Genomic DNA, 16,051 nt, shown 5'->3' with positions numbered 1-16,051 from the left:
ATAAAAGCAATCGAATAACCCAACACTGCCTTCTGCCCACGAGAGGCCAGAGCAGAGTTCAGAGTAGCTGTCAATCATCAAGTTATCAAGTCATTGTCCAGCATTCAATGAAACTAAAAGTTTATTTTCAATTTTTAAAAACGTTTTAAAATTCAAGTGCATTATCAATTCAAGGCAAGGTAAATAAGAAAAACATTTATTTCAGTGACAAATTAATATGTGGGGCTCGCACGTGGACGAATTTGTATGGCGGCAAAACCAAGGCAAAGTCGCGAGGCCTTCCGTACCGTTCAGGTCAGCTTGGTAAAGGAACTGCTCCAAAACGCTGTTGACCCTAATGGAGAGAGAATTTCTCTCTGTTACTGCAGGGTTGGCAGCGTTATGAGGCTATCTAGTTCCAGAGGTTGTTTTGGTCCCCTATTACCCCAAGAGCCTTACGGAAGGCCTCCTTTAAGTTGGCTGCGGTTATTCAGAGTCGACTCTGAATAACTATACAATTATTCAGAGTCGTATTCAGGGTCGAGTCACAATACCTATAATAATGGAGTCAACAAGTGTTGAGTCGCAGTAAATGAGTTCATCTACAACACAATTATGATTTGTGAATTCATATACGAGTGATGAACTTCAAGTCACCAACCACACAGTTTTTCTGGGTTTTTTTTTTCTTCTCTCCCCCCTCTTTATCCCCGTCTTACTCTACGAGAAAAAAAAATCGTTTTAATTTTTTGGTATTTTCTTGTCTCTTTCATCTCCACTTTCTAGTCGCCCCCCCCCTCCCCCAAGCCGTTCTCCTCTCTCCCTCCCCACACTGTTTCCCTACGTCATTTTATATTGTTTGTATTTCCTTCTTTCTTATTTTGCCCACTCACTATTCCATCTCTCTATTTTCGGACGGACTATTTTCACCGTATTATCACTGTACGGTGAAAATGATAAAGGAGGCTATTTTCACCGTATCAGAATCACTATCATCAACTGAGTCCCTAATACTAACGTTAGAGCTACTACCCACAGATTTTTTTATAAATATAATTTTAAGTCCAACTACCATGGGTCCTGTTAGCTCAATGGGCTGCACTTCCGCTCGTCATTACAATCTGTGGTTTGACTCCCCGTTGTGACTTTTTTTTTTCCCATATTATTTTAGATACTTATTTGTTATGTCTTTATTTGGGCAATCATTTTTATTATTATTATTTTTACCTAATTATTTTATTTTTGTTTTGTTTGCCTAAATATTTTTGTTGTTAAATTTAAAAGACAAAACACACTTTTTCTTTAGTTGGCCTTTTTTATTTAATCATTGGGATGAAAGCTGAATTGTATTGCTTTGCGGATATTTTTTTTTTTTTCTTTTTCTTTTCATAAAGCAGCTATGAATGTCAACAATGGTGACAACATTAAAATGTCTATCTTCATTTATCACCTAAAATTTCTAGCTTTCAACAGATTGTGATGTAGGATAAAGCAGATTAGAAATTCATATCATTTATCAGTACAGTTTTTAAAAAATTTCACTCGTTATATTAAAACCTGGTATTGATGCTCGTTAAAACTTGCAATATAACTCATAAAATAAAATCCGTATTAAAAGACACTCATTGATTATCTGACTATTATTATAGCTTGTTAAAATAGCCTACCAAGATACCATTATCACCTTACAGTACAGTGACAATCAACTTCCAAGATATCACCGTACGGTGAAAATAGCAGCTTCCTTTTTTCTTTTTTTTTTTTCTCTCTCCCCATTCTCTTTATCTGTGTCTTTCTCAGTCGTTATAATTATTATTATTTATTTTCTGTGTCTTTCTCCTCCACTTTCTATTTCATTTCTCACCACCACCACTCTCTCTCTCCCGGTCTCTCTCTTTCTTTCTTTCTCTCAATATATATATATATATATATATATATATATATATATATAATATATATATATATATATATATATAATATTATGATTCTCTTATCACTTGATATTAATTTACAGCACATTCACCCTAACTCTGTCGTTATTTTTCACAATATTAACAACCATTACTTTCAAACGTTGCTATGCGTTTAGTTAAAAAAACTCATAACATCCACCGGCCAGATATAACATACCAAGGCACAAAACTTTAATGTTAAATGTTTATAGTCTGATTAACACAATTCAGTGAGAACTAAGTATAAAATGATTGGCTAAAAACAATAACAAAGAGCTGGGTGACGTCAATTTCGTTCCTTCTATACAAGAAACTTATCAAGATAACGTATATTTGACCACAGAAATAGACTTTTAAAATGTACAAGAATGCCAAGTTTCATTGATTTATCTTAATTGATGATGCCAAAGTTATGGCACAATTTCATTAAAACTCAACCAAAAAACGGTCCACTTTGTAGAAAAACATTCCTCTATAAGGGTTATACCAATTAATATATATGACCATAAAAAAATCATAACTTTTGAAATTATTGATGGATTTTCGAAATTTTAAATTTAAATCCTCTGTACTTAGCTCACATGGAGCTTTAATTCTATAACAGTATGTGAAAATGTTAAAAAAATCATTTGTTGGAGAAACCTCAGACAGTCACAATGCTAAACTATGCAAATTATCGATAACCACTGATGTTTTTATGTGTTACCCATTTACTCACTTATAGTTCTATAAAAAGTAAGAATAAGAATGGAGGGGAAGGTTAAAATGATGGAGACGTGAAACTTAGGGGAGCCTTCCGTATGAGGGTGTTCACTGGCAAGTGTCAACAGGACATTTCTGACCCTCGTTTATTTTGGCAAAAATATCTCATTTTGCAAAGAAAATGATAGTAATTACACTACCAACAGTGGGCACTTCAATTTTTTTCCTTGGGCACTGTTTTTGGTTCATGATATTTATTATTATCACATCATATTATGATGTATACACGTCTGTATGGGGAATAACATAGGCCTATCTTGAATCCTTCTTCCCCCCTCTTTTTTTTTTCAGATCGTAAAGATATCAACATTCTTTGGCATTTTATCCTGACAAATGGTATTATAGTCAGATATTTTATGACAAGATCCATATCCCACATCACTGCTGGTGTCATTATACATCATGAGTGAAAGTTAAAGAAGCCTCTTTAGCAGTGATACACTGGTAATTATTGCTTTCATATTTTTAAGATAAGTGCAGTATTCAAAAGAGATTTTACTTCTTGTAATGAACCATACATGTAAAATATCTTCATGCAGGTAACCAGATATGAACTACAACAGGTTATGTGGAATATTTAATTTCAGATTCGCGGGTGGTTGGATGGGAGCATCACCCTTGAATCATATACCTATGATGTTCGCATGGGTGTACGATCCGATAGTGATGTCGTTTCTTCTTCTCTTTACTAGCCTATCCTGCTTCTTTGGTTTGTGATTGTATTTTTGACAGGGGATATTTTTTTTTCTGTAAATCTTCTGCCTGTTTGTTCTTGGTTATTTATAATTTAGCTTATGATATCTTTAGGTTATGATTCTGATTTACATTTGTACTATTTTTGTTAGATTGCTTGTTTTTTTGTTTCAGCGGTCTCTCATATAACCTCAATTGTGTTGGAAGAGACCTAAAGCAACAAACAAACAAACAAATAATTTCAGATTCTAACACCTCCTTACAATGTTGTCAGCAAAGAAAGTCAATTTGCTTAATATAACTCCTTACAACTGACTGATATTGTGAAAGTATTGTTAATTGGACTGTATTGTCGTGAGTGATCGAAGTCAGAGTATTTGTGCGTCGCACAACAGAGGGCAGAACCACCAATAAAGATAGAAGAGGATGTGCCAGAGACAAACCAATTCAAATACTTAGGAACAACTGTATTAGGAGATGAGGGCAATGAGATGGAGGTTAAGAAAAGGATACAGGCAGGCTGGAATAATTGTAGGAAGGTAAGTGGAGTTATGTGTTATAAACGAATTTCCGCAAAGCTGAAGGGGAAAATATGTACAACAGTTTTAAGACCAGCAATGCTATATGGACTAAACAAAAAAACAAGATAAAGAAGTTGAGGTGGCAGAAATGAGGATGTTGAGCTGGACAAGAAAAGATAAGTGAGAAATGAACGAATTCGAAGGTTGACTGACGTAAAGAATGTATCAATAAAGATGAGAGAAGATAGACTGAAATGGTTCGGACATGTAAAGAGATGAGAGAGGGAGTACGTGGGAAGGAAAGTATTGGACTTACAATTAGCGGGAAAGAGGAAGAAGGGACACCCAAAGACTAGATGGTGGGATATGGTAAAGGATGATATGAAAGAACTGGGCCTGGAAGAAGATGATGCGCTGAACCGAGATGCATGGAGATGTGGCATTCATTATGGCGACCTGCAAAATGCGGGATAAGCTGAAAGAAGAAGAAGGTGGTTGTGAGAGTGAGAACTGAGATTTTTGTTGGTTAGATAACTTAGGCCATATCAAAAACATTAAATAGGCAAAAGAGGAAATGGCCCCTGTTTTTGAAATATTCTGTTGATAATTTAAAGAAAAAAAGAAAGAGCAGTAAAGAAAAAACAATCACCAAAAAAAGGGTATAAGAGAACTGAAAAGTGAATTAATCACAGTGAAAAATCTGACTGAAGTAATATTTGAACTCGGGACCAGCCTGTTCAAATTCCACATCTTGACCAGTGCGCTTCAGAACTGTCTGTTCATTGGCTATATTTAATCATGACTGTCTTAAACAATGTTTTTATTACTTTGAATGCCTCCTTTACTTTATTCTTTTAAATGTCAGTTGCCCGTAATTACTGTTCGTTTTTTATTGAGAAAACCACACGTTTTAAATTCTTAGACCCTTAGAACATTTAAATCCAAGTCATATTCACCGGGGAATAGAAACAAAGCTTGTCTACACGTGCACTCTCCTGATTTACAGTATTCGGAGGCCCTCCACGGGTCTTGCTAATCACTTTCTTTTGGTTAAGTCTTGTTGGCTTTGATATGATAATTTGTTCAGTTAATTCCTCCCTTCCAATTATTCAGTCCCACCACACCTTTCATTTTCATGAACTTATATTAAAATTAATCGCAAATTAAAAAAAAAATGTTTTTGCTGCTGGTTAGGTGCTCTATTTCCTTCCAGTTTTCCCATAGTCATCAATTGAATAATTTACTATTAATGTGAATCGAGACTTATTTGATTCGTTTGTAAATAGCTTTATTTACAACAGTAGTTTAATATTATTTCCTTTTTCTGCAGATGTACTTCTTTGTTCACATATTATCTTACACAACTTTAATGACCAAAATGTCCTTTTGGAGATTTGGAACCATGCTGCTGTCCTGAACTCAATTGTTCACAGGAACATGGATGACAATCGTTCAACTCATCTGAATTGTCTGCCATTTTGATGGTTGGTTTGTTTTTGAAGTTTCAAAGTTTTAGTTCAACGTCCTTTTCAACAGCTGTAATGTCATTAAACCCCCACACCCATTCATTATCGGACTTGTTGCCAAATAAGTATGGGAGAAATGTGTCAGTGTATTGGATGGCATAATAATAATAATAATAATAATAATAATAATAATAATAATAATAATAATAATACTGATAATAATAATAATAATAATAAGTAATAATAATAATAAATAATGAATTTATAGAGCGCCTAAACATTCAAGTTATTTGTGCTCTGCAGCGCTTAAAATTTTTTTTTTTAAACACGACACTATATAATAAGCCTGAATACAGAAACAAAACTAACCAACATCTATTTCATAAAAAAATAAGCTTTACAGAACTACTCATTGGCGTGGAGCGATGGATAAAAAGGCTTTTTTTGTTTTGTTTTTTAACCAAAAGTGGATTTTGAGGTGGTAACTTTTAGAGTTTAGGACTGAGATGATCTTAAATTTCGAGTGGGTTCATATTTTTTAATTAGTTCCTGCAAATATTCGGGTGCTAATCAATCCAGACATCTAAAAACATAGCACAATAATTTAAATTCTATCCTAAACTTCACAGGAAGCCATTGCAATTCCTGGAGAGCTGGTGTTAGTGTTATATGATCTCTTTTTTTTTGTTAATTTTATAAGTCTAGCCGCTCTATTTTGAATTTTTTGTAGATGAATTAATCTGCTTTGACAGCCAAGGAGAAGGGCATTACAATAATCTTATCTGCTAGTAATAAAAGAACTAACAAATAATACATAATTTATCCAACTAATTATGGGTAAATCATTACTTATGTAAGAACAAAAGTTGTAGAAAATTACTTTTCTTCAATTTGCATGTTTAAAATTCAAAAGTTATCAACTAGTAGAGTTACCGTCCTTGGCATAGTCACTGATATGACATATTGTGGGGTAGGAGTTTTGGATATAATGTTTTCTGGTTGTGGAGTTACTATAACGTTTCTTAAAGATATGTTCTCAAAACGAATCCGGAGATTTCAAAACTGGAAAAACACATCTTTTCTCTACACCTCTATAAATGCTGTGGGGGACCGGAATTGAATGTATATTTCTTATTCTCGGATTGTCTTGTCATGAGTTTGTGACCAAGAAAGATAAACCAGTTGTTGTTTATTTTCTTCTTAAGATTTGTTATGAGATATTCACTACTCATTATATAAACCCTATTAAACTCAAAATATTGAATTCATGGCATATTTGAGGAGAAAAAAGTGCAATTGGTCATATGGCATGGACATCCATTCGTGAAAATGTGTAAATATAACTGAATAACGATCTTTACAATAGATTCAAGACAGCAAAATAAATATGCTGAAATTTTTCAGCATTTTACATTCGTATTTTGACATGAAATCACTAAATATTGGCAAGTTTTACTACCAGATCCATAGATAATGATTGTATTTGTTGGACAGCTGCTTGTAGCCTAATTTTACTGAATTTCAAACGATTCACACAATAGAAGTAGTACAACAGTATCACTACAATCTACTTGACAACTTATGTTTATGTCTCATCTTTAAAATTGCTGGGGTTTTTAAAATAATTGTCTTTATTATTTAAATGACCAGTATTTAAAGCTGCTATTTGATGACAGATTTTGTTCACAATTTGTGTGGGAAGATTTTGTCATATAAAGTCATGTTCACTATTTGTGTGGGAAGATTTTGTCATATAAAGCCATTTTATTCATAATTATTGATAACTATGCATTTCCGCATTCAGAGTTAATTGTTTGGGCATTTATCAACCGATATCTCTTTTATAAATGTACTAAAATACAAAAATAGTCCATTTGGATCATTGTTAAGCGAATGATAGCCATAATTTTGCTTATTTGGCAAAGAGTCATAGGCTGTCTTAATTGTATTAGGCACTCCTGAGTGATTTATTTCGCATTCAAACCCTTAGTGGGGTGACTTGTCACACATATGTGCTAAATTATTTTCGTCTGTTATTTGGGTTTTAAAAAAAATATTTTTATATGTTTTACTGTTCCCTTTCCCCCCTCCAATAAAATTATTGCTATATTGTCTTATGTAAGGCAAATGATTCCTTTGTGTCCTTATTAGTGTCTGGGGGTCCCGACTGCTCACTTAATAGAGCTCTCACCTCACTCGTTGAGGGACTAAGATTAATCCTGGTTGCAGTTGAGATTTTTTTCTGACCCCCGTCTACCCAGAAGTGATTGGGTAGCTGTTTCTGTCAGAGCTGGCGGAAAGTACCTTGCAATAGACTAGCGTCCTATCCAAAGGATAGCAATTGCCATTGTCTGTTTCATGCTATTGAGGCTGGGATAAACTCAGGCTCTACGACCTCATGGCTCTGAAGAACTACTACTTATGAATGTTTGGGGTCCTTATAGCACAGTTCATAGAGACCGATCCCAGGACACAGATTTTTTTCTGATCCCCCTGTCCACCCAATGGAAAGTACTTCGTGATAAGACGCATCCTATCCAAAGGGCAGAAAGAAATTGTCCTTTAACATTACAAAACCGGAATATACTTTAGCTCCAGTTAATGAATAATCCATTCTTTTATTAATACCGTGATTTACACAAGAATGCGTGCCTTCTGAATTCCTGGTTGTCGGAAATAACTTGTGCAGTATTACAGTTACGATTAATTTTGATATTTGCTCTTGATGCAGCATAGTGACAAAGCGTGTACTGCCTTGCTTGGGAATTCGTGCCAAATGCTAAATTCTATCGTACATTACATACATTCTTGCTTCTGTGGGTTGATGTGCTGACCCCGGGTTAACCCATTTTACCACATGCACGTAACTCGACTGATTTATTGCCTTTGACTACTAGAGCCATCCAATGTTCAGTATTAGCCTGTTATTGTTAATGGATTTAAACGAAAAGCGATGATAATGAATTAAAGATTTTGATTAGTACATAGTACACATCAAATAACCAGTAAACAAAGGCAGATGCCTTTATTTTTAGGATTTTTTTTCTTTTTTAAATCCTTTGCTTTTTTTCTATTTTTCACAAGGACCTCTTTAAACAAGAATGCTTGGTTTTCTTATATCCTGATAACCAGATGGAAGTCACTAAGTAATTTATTATTATAAGTAATTTGTGCCATTTTATTCAGAATATATTATAAAATAGTAATTCACATAAAACCTTATTTTTACCTTTTGTTTAAAATTTCAGGGACTCGTTGTTCAACATTGCAAACAGCAGCCTGTATCGTGGATGATTTCCCAAATATACATAAATTGACAGTCTGCAAGTCTGTGAAACCTCCAGTGGAAAGGATTCCTATAAGTTATATATTCGTTTTATACATCTGCTGTAGCATGAAAGGTTGAGTCTGTCACCTTAATAGTTCATGTGTCTTTAAGTGTTTTATGAAAACAACTTAGTGAATTTCTCATTCTGAAAACTCCCATAGTGGGCAGGGAGGCACTTACTGTGTCTTCTATCCCTCTATAGCTGTTTTCCAATTTGCATGGTCTTGTCTTGGAATGAGATTACTTGGTTTTGAACCTGACCCTGGCCGGAGTCCTGGGCTGGGAGGGCAACAGTCAAATGTATAGTTATTGTATTTGAAGATGATATTTTTTTCCTTGTAAATCATCACTCTGTTATGCTATTATTATATTTGCTGTTTTGAATTTATAATATAAGCATTTGAGTGTATTCCTCTTAGTGGGATCCTGTGCTCGTGTCTGGATGAATCTTTCAGATAATCTCAAAGTACACTGATAGTGTGCGCTTGGAATCTACATCTCTTGCCTATTTGTACCATTCCCCTCTTTTCTAGGATGCTTTAATTGTAATTATAGAACTTTTATACTATCTCATTTTCTTCCTTTTTACTGGCGCTGATATGACCTAAATGTGTTGCAAGCACAGTAAAATACTTAAAAACAAAAACAACATTCTGTCAGATACTTTATCTATTTTCTTCATATTATTTTGATATATTTTTCTCCCATTACCCTACAGCTACTTTAGATTTGCCATAATTCTTACATTTTATCTTTTATTGTATTAGAATTATAGTTTTTTCTATTCGTATGTACAGTTAATTATAATTATGGTAATAATAGTAATAATATTGATGATGATAATAATAATCATCATCATCATAATAATGATACTAACGATAAAAATAATAATAGTAATAATATTGATGATAATAATAATCATCATCATCATAATAATGATAATAATGATGATAATAATAATAATAAATAATGATTATTATAATAATGATAATAATAATAATAAAATGATAATAATAATAGTAGTAATAATGGTGATGATGATGATGATTAAGTGCTTTACAAGAACAATAAAAAAATAGAAACGCAAACACACACACGCAGATACAGACACATACAACACTTTAAAGCTATAAAAAATGTTTCCTAAAGTACATAGTTTTGAATATCCCTCAGCTTGCATGGGAGAGTGTTCCAAGTTTGTGGACAAAAAGAGAATGCTCTCTCATCAATTTTTTTTTTTTTTTTTTTTGTGTGGTGCAAGTAGCCAAGAGGAATCTGGTGAGGGTCTCAACATTCTTGGCTGTCTATAGCCATGGAGTAACTCAGAAAAGTTGGCTAGAAAAGTTGGCTAGAAAAGTTGGCTGGGCTGATCCTTCAAGGCAGCAATAAAAAGGTACAGCAGCTTTGAATTTAATTCAGTTAGCTAATGCATCTCTTTCAAAAGGGTAAGGGCAGTTTCTCTTTTTCGATTTAAAAAAAAACAGTCTAGCAGCATGGTTTTGTATTGTCTGCAGTTGTTTTGTTTCAAATCAGAAAGTCCAAACAGCATGGTGATAAAAAATCTCTTGGATTGCACTGAAGACATCATCGGCGACGATGAGTGTGTAGGGTTGATGTCGCTGGATACATCAATCCTGCAATTCAGTCAAGAGGCAGCATGATGTCCTGGGTCCAGAGATTCAATTTATGGCTGTGGTGGCGGAAGGCGAAGAGGCCACGTACCTGACTCCCGGAGAGGATGTCAGAAGCCATGGCCGTGGACCCGGGTAGGGCCTCCTTGATGATGTGGGCCCTGTCGTGTCCAGGTTGCCCATTGTTTTATCTGTGAACTCCTTCAGGGGCCGCAAATTTCCTGAGTAGCGCGGGCTCCTCTCCTCGATAGTACTGCAATACCAGGCCGACCTGTGGCGAGAGCAGAGCAAGCCCTGGGCATCCCGCCTATGTCCAAAAATCAGTTTAATATCGAAGTGGCCAAATTGACCACGGACCAGATATTAAGCTGATAAGAACAGATGGCCTTCATTTTATAGGCCGTTTATTCGAAAACAGAACATGTAATGAAAAAACAAGAACGAGGTGTATGTATTTGTTTGTCTGTGAACTAATGTGGGGGTGTTTGCAATATTTATTAATCTAACTAACCCTGACAATTTCAACTAGTGTGTTTGTTATTTTTAACTAACTAAATTTCTATCTGGTGATGTCCTCGCCTCTCGGTAGCTCCGTCTGGCTGAAGAAATCCCTGGTGAGTCCGGCCGACGCTTCGATCGCAGCGAGTCTCATCTGGCGCCGAAATCCGCTCCACGTCCACGCAGGGATCCCCAGTCTCCTTGGGATGGTGTCATTCTGGGGATCCCAGGCGCCCAGTGCGCCGATGACGAGAGGGAGAACTTCTCCATAGGTTGAATACTTCTCCCTCTTCCGGGCGTGGACGCGAGCAAAGTCCTCGACGTCGTCAAAGGTAATCGCTGCGTCGATAATCACTGTTGAGGCGTCGCCGCATCTCACCAGGAGGTCTGGCCTGAGTCGGCCTCCCCAGGTCTGTCGATTCCTCTCCACCTCCTCCACATTTCCACCGTGCAAGAGAACGCGTTCCATCAGATCCAGGATGGCGTCGTGGCGACGGGTGTAGTGGAGACAGGACTGTTGACATCCTGAAAGGACGTGTCCTGTCGTTTCCTGGTAGTTGCACCCGTGCCTGCACATCCTGTCCTCGCTCGGCGGCCCGGGGAAGGGTGCTCGGACTGGTAGGCAGTTCAGGCGTCCTTTGTGCCACCAGTTCCAAGCGTTGGAGAGCTCTGTGTTGACCGAGGCGGCAAACCTATCTCCTTCAGTTGGTTGCAGAGCTCTCGCTGCCCTTCCTTGGTGTCGGGCTTCCAGTAGCTTCTGGGTCCATTGTTGCCGAATCACGAGTCGGAGAGACTTCACTGCCTTCGCAGAAACTGAGGAGACGTCATCAGCGACGATGTGGGGTGAATTGTCGCCGGATACATCGATCCTACAGTTCAAGCGAGAGGCAGGGTGACGAGCCCGGGTCCACAAGTTGGACTTGCTGCTGTGGTGTCGAAAGGCGAAGAGGCCATGCTCCTGACTCCCGGAGAGGAAGTCAGAAGCAGTGGCCGTGGACCCGCGTAAGGCCTCCTCCATGATGCGTCGTTGGAATCCAGAAGCTGGCATGCCGTCGCGACAGTCCAGATGTCAGCCTCGGCCACCAGCGGGGTGAATCCGAGGCCTCCAACCTTCCTGTCGGCGTGGAAGAAGGCCGTGCAAGACCTGTCCGGCACTCTGGTTGTTTGGCGGAGTGCGTGCCGGAGCTTGGTGTCCAGGTCTCGCAGGGCAGCCTTCTCCACGCGTCCTGAAGCGAGGTGATGGGCCAAGGCAGGGAGGACGTTCGCCCGCAGAACTTCCAGTTTCTGCCAGGGGGGCGAGAAGGGAGTCCAAGACCCTGTCCATGGCTGTTGAGGTCTGGTCGGGGGGACGGAAGAGCAGCTTTGCTCCGACGGGGATGCCCAAGTATGTCTCCGGTTGGTCGATTTCCAGGCATCTCAGGGGCTGGTCGTACATACTTGGGCCTGGGATGGTAGAATTGGTCTTCCCGCCGGAGATGTAGAGGGAGCTGCATTTCCTCGGGTTGAACCTCAGTCCTAAAGGCCCTGCAGCAGTTGTCATTCGGTCGAGGGCGCTCTGGCAGTCAGGGACGGAGTCGGCGATGATGGTGCCGTTGTCCGCGTAGAACGTCGACCTGACTGGATTGGCGGGGGAGTGGCTAATGCTGTATCCACGGTGGTCCAGAGCGGCCCTGACCACGGGCTCCAGGGCGAGGTTGAAGATGATAGGACTGAGGCCATCTCCTTGTCTGACTCCTCGGTGACAAGGTGAGGAGTAGTCTCCCTCAGTCGTGGAGAACTGTTGTTCCGTCCCAGTGTAGATCTTCCTCAGCACTGTTCTTGTGGATTCTGGAATTGGTAGGGTGCTGAAAAGGATTTCCAAGACCTCGTGCCGGATGCTCCCGAAGGCGTTCTCGAGGTCGAGCCAAGCGACGACAACGTCCCTCTTGCTCAGGCGCGCTTCGTCCGTCGCGCTCTGAAGCAAGTAGGTATGTTCCTGGATCCCTCGGACTGCTGGCAGGAATCCCTTCTGGGAGGGGGAGATCCAGTTGCATCTCCTGGCAGCGTCTGTTATCTTGGATGCGAGGGATCCGGAAAACACCTTATATAGGGACGAGAGCATGGAGATGGGGCGGAAGTTGGAAGGCTCCTCGGTGTCCCCTTTCTTGTGGATGAGGACAGTCCGACTCGTCTTCCAGCATTCCGGGATTCCATGCGTCCAGACTTTCTCGAAGAGGAGTTCCAGTAGTTGACCTGATGGGTCGGCAGCCCGGAGGTGACGGTATTCCACCCCGTCGAGTCCTGGGGTGGTGTTACATGCTCTCCTCAAGCGCTGTACGATGTCCTTCTTCTTGGGAGGGCTTCCAAGCTTTTCCATGATGTCTGGTGAGGGGGCTTGGAAGCTACAGCGCTCGAAGAGAGTCCTGGCCTCGTGTAGGGTGGTGGGATCTGGTGTTTCCGGGTTGCCGATGGTCCGGTCAGTAAACTCCTTTAGAGCCCGCAAAGTTCCGGCGTAGCGCGGGCTCTTCTCCTCGAGGATTGATCTCAGGGCCCGTCGAGGGAAGCGGTTGTATAGGCGCTGAAGGTGGCTGGCTTCCCTGGGGTCGTGATGGCGTTCCCGTCAGACTCGTTGTTGCTGCCTCGTCTGGTTTCTCTGCCGGAGCTGTGTTGATGGGCCGGGCTGGGGTTGGGACCCGGAGGAGCGTCTCATCTCCGTTTCCCTCCTGCCCGGCTGTTGAGGTGGTCCCGGTTGGTTCGGAGGCCCGGAGGGTCGTCTCTCCTCCCGGCGTCGACCATCGGGACCGGCTCTGGCTGTGGTGAGGATGTCCCTGGATAGCTCCTCGACGAGTTGGTTGAGGGATTCCCGGGTCGCCGCTCTCAGCAGGGGTCTCCATTTGGTCCAGAGAGCGGCAACTGCCTCGCGGTTGGTAGGTGGTGGCGAGGCTGGTGATTGGGAATCCCCCTGTCGAGGGCTCGTTGTCGGGGACATCCTGTTGGGCAGCTGTGAATCGTCCTGATGGGAGTCCTCGAGGGTGAGGTGCTCCAACTGCGTGGCGGATGGCTGGGCATAGCTGTCATCCAGACTGGCACCGGGGGAAGGGTCGTGAGGGGCGGTCCTCGCTCGTCTCAGCGGGCTGGCGTCTGGGCTGTCCTCCGATGGTAGGAAGACCTCGACGTCCAAGGGGCAGGCAGGGTCGAGAAGCGATAAATAAAACATACGCAAAATCGCTAGAATCGCAAAAAATAACGATTCCAAAATTCCAGCCCCAAAAAATTTCAAAATATCCGGAAAAAATGGGTTTTGTTCCGAATCGTAAACGTTAGAAAGTACCTATAAAACGATATTCTTTGATTAATCATGACGAGAAAATATTTACCAGGAGCAAAATAATACATGGGACAATCCTCAACCCTGAGGGAGCCAAGGGGAAATAAACTCACCCCAAGACCTGAAGTTAATCCTGAGTCTCTGGACTAATAAGCAACAAAACGGAAACCATTTGTTGATTCCATTCGGTTACTCCTATATTTTGAAGAGAAAAAAAAGTAAATAAGCAATTAGACCAATGGAAGAATAAATGAACAAACAAATAAGAAAGAAAGAAAGAAAAAGAGAGAGAGAGAGAGAGAGGAGGAGTTTTTTGAAATTTTGAAAAACTGAAAAAATATCAACATTCAACAATTCACAAGTCAATTGCATGTCAATTGCGTTTCACAGGTTATTTTTAAGTTCTTGATTTATTTTTTTAAAAAAATAATTTAAAAATTGGTAGGTGGTGGCGAGGCTGGTGTTTGGGAATCCCCCTGTCGAGGGCTCGAATCCCGGTGCATTGTCCTCGATGGTGAGGCGCTCCAACTGCGTGGCGGGTGGCTGGGCATCGCTGTCATCCAGGCTGGCACCGGGGGAAGGGTCGGGAGGGGCGGTCCTCGCTCGTCTCAGCGGGCTGGCGTCTGGGCTGACCTCCGATGGCAGGAAGACCTCGTCGTCCAAGGGGGCAGGCAGGGTCCGGCGCATCGACCAACTCCTGGGAAGCAGAGCTGGTCCTTCCACTGGTGGGGGGTGCGTCGGAAGGAACCCGGGCTGGCGTGCCGTCCATCGGCCTCTGGACAGGAGGGCGGTCTTCCATCAGAGGGTGGCTGTCATCCATCATCCCTTGGACAGAGGGGCGCGGGCTGTCCTCTGCTGGTGGGAAGTCGTCATCGTCCAAGGGCAGGCTGACAGGCTCCAACACATCGACCAGCTCCTGGGAAACTGAGCTGGTCCTTCCACTGGTGGGTGCAGGAACCTGGGCAGCTGGTGTAACATCCGTCGACCCCTGGACAGGAGGGCGGGCTTCCAACAGAGGACAGCGGTCTTCCATCGTCCCCTGGACAGAGGGCTGGCTTCCATCAGGGAGGAGGAGGACAATCGGTCATCAGGGCAGGTTTCATCGTCACGGATCACAGCCCGTCGTCTGGTTAGAGATGGGGCAGACCACGGGTGGGCCTCCTGGGTCTCTTGCCGTCTGGTTCGGGGTGGGGCAGACGACGTAGAGGCCTGGGAAGCCTCGGGAACGGAACCGCAATGGAGACCGGTCAGTCGGACGAGACAAGCTGCACACCGCCATCCGCGCTCAGCGACGATGCCGTGATTGCGGAATAGGTGGTGGCCCATGCTCATCGCGATGGCGACAGATCTCGCGTAGGACACGAAGTGGCACAAGTGGCACTCAGTCGGACGGGGGGATACAGTAAAACTGCAATCCCGTCCAACAGCTCCATGACCGGTACTTCCGGCGGGTCTCGCTCACAGGCTACCGCATGGCGGTTGCCACTTGCGAGAGCACGGAACTTCCGGTCACAGGTACCACGCACAAAGACTGGTTCACAGGCAACGGCGTGATTGCTCAGCATATGGCATACCGCGTCCTGCGCTCGCCCCCTGTTCCTCCATCCTGCATTGGTGCAGAGGCTGCACCTGATGCAGGGGGGAAGGGGCACTGGCATGGACAGGGAACCATCGGGTGATGGTGCCACTGAGCAAACTTTCGTGCCGTCCTGTTGGATCACCTCCTCCCCATAACTTTCACTTGAACTGCGCGAAAGTACTGGGGCCAGAGGCTGACCAGTGGCGAGTGCAGAGCGGGCTCTGGGCATCTCGCCTATGTCCAATAATTATGTCATAGGCCGTTTATTGTTAAACAGAACATGTAACAGAAAAACAAGAACGAGGTATATGTATTTGTTTGTCTGTGAACTAATG

The 16,051-nt window shown here is 41.8% G+C and overlaps 1 long non-coding RNA gene and 1 other non-coding gene across 2 annotated transcripts; one reads left to right on the top strand and one right to left on the bottom strand.

Annotated features, from left to right (window-relative positions):
* Nucleotides 1-57: 57 nt before the first annotated feature.
* Nucleotides 58-9,413, top strand: LOC144972024 (uncharacterized). The gene is made up of 4 exons (XR_013645234.1): nt 58-179; nt 2,985-3,137; nt 5,238-5,391; nt 8,622-9,413. It is a non-coding gene; the product is annotated as an uncharacterized LOC144972024 (long non-coding RNA).
* Nucleotides 9,414-10,557: 1,144 nt separating this feature from the next.
* Nucleotides 10,558-10,752, bottom strand: LOC144972157 (U2 spliceosomal RNA). Its single transcript, XR_013645302.1, has one exon. It is a non-coding gene; the product is annotated as a U2 spliceosomal RNA (small nuclear RNA).
* Between the last annotated feature and the right edge of the window lie 5,299 nt (nt 10,753-16,051).

This window comes from Berghia stephanieae, chromosome 4 (genome assembly GCF_034508935.2).
Source record: "Berghia stephanieae isolate SIO BIC M18660-M18661 chromosome 4, UCSD_Bste_1.3, whole genome shotgun sequence".
In the NCBI taxonomy this organism is placed as follows: domain Eukaryota; kingdom Metazoa; phylum Mollusca; class Gastropoda; order Nudibranchia; family Aeolidiidae; genus Berghia; species Berghia stephanieae.
Note: the sequence above shows the minus strand (reverse complement) of the source record. Positions and strands in the feature narration are given on the sequence as shown.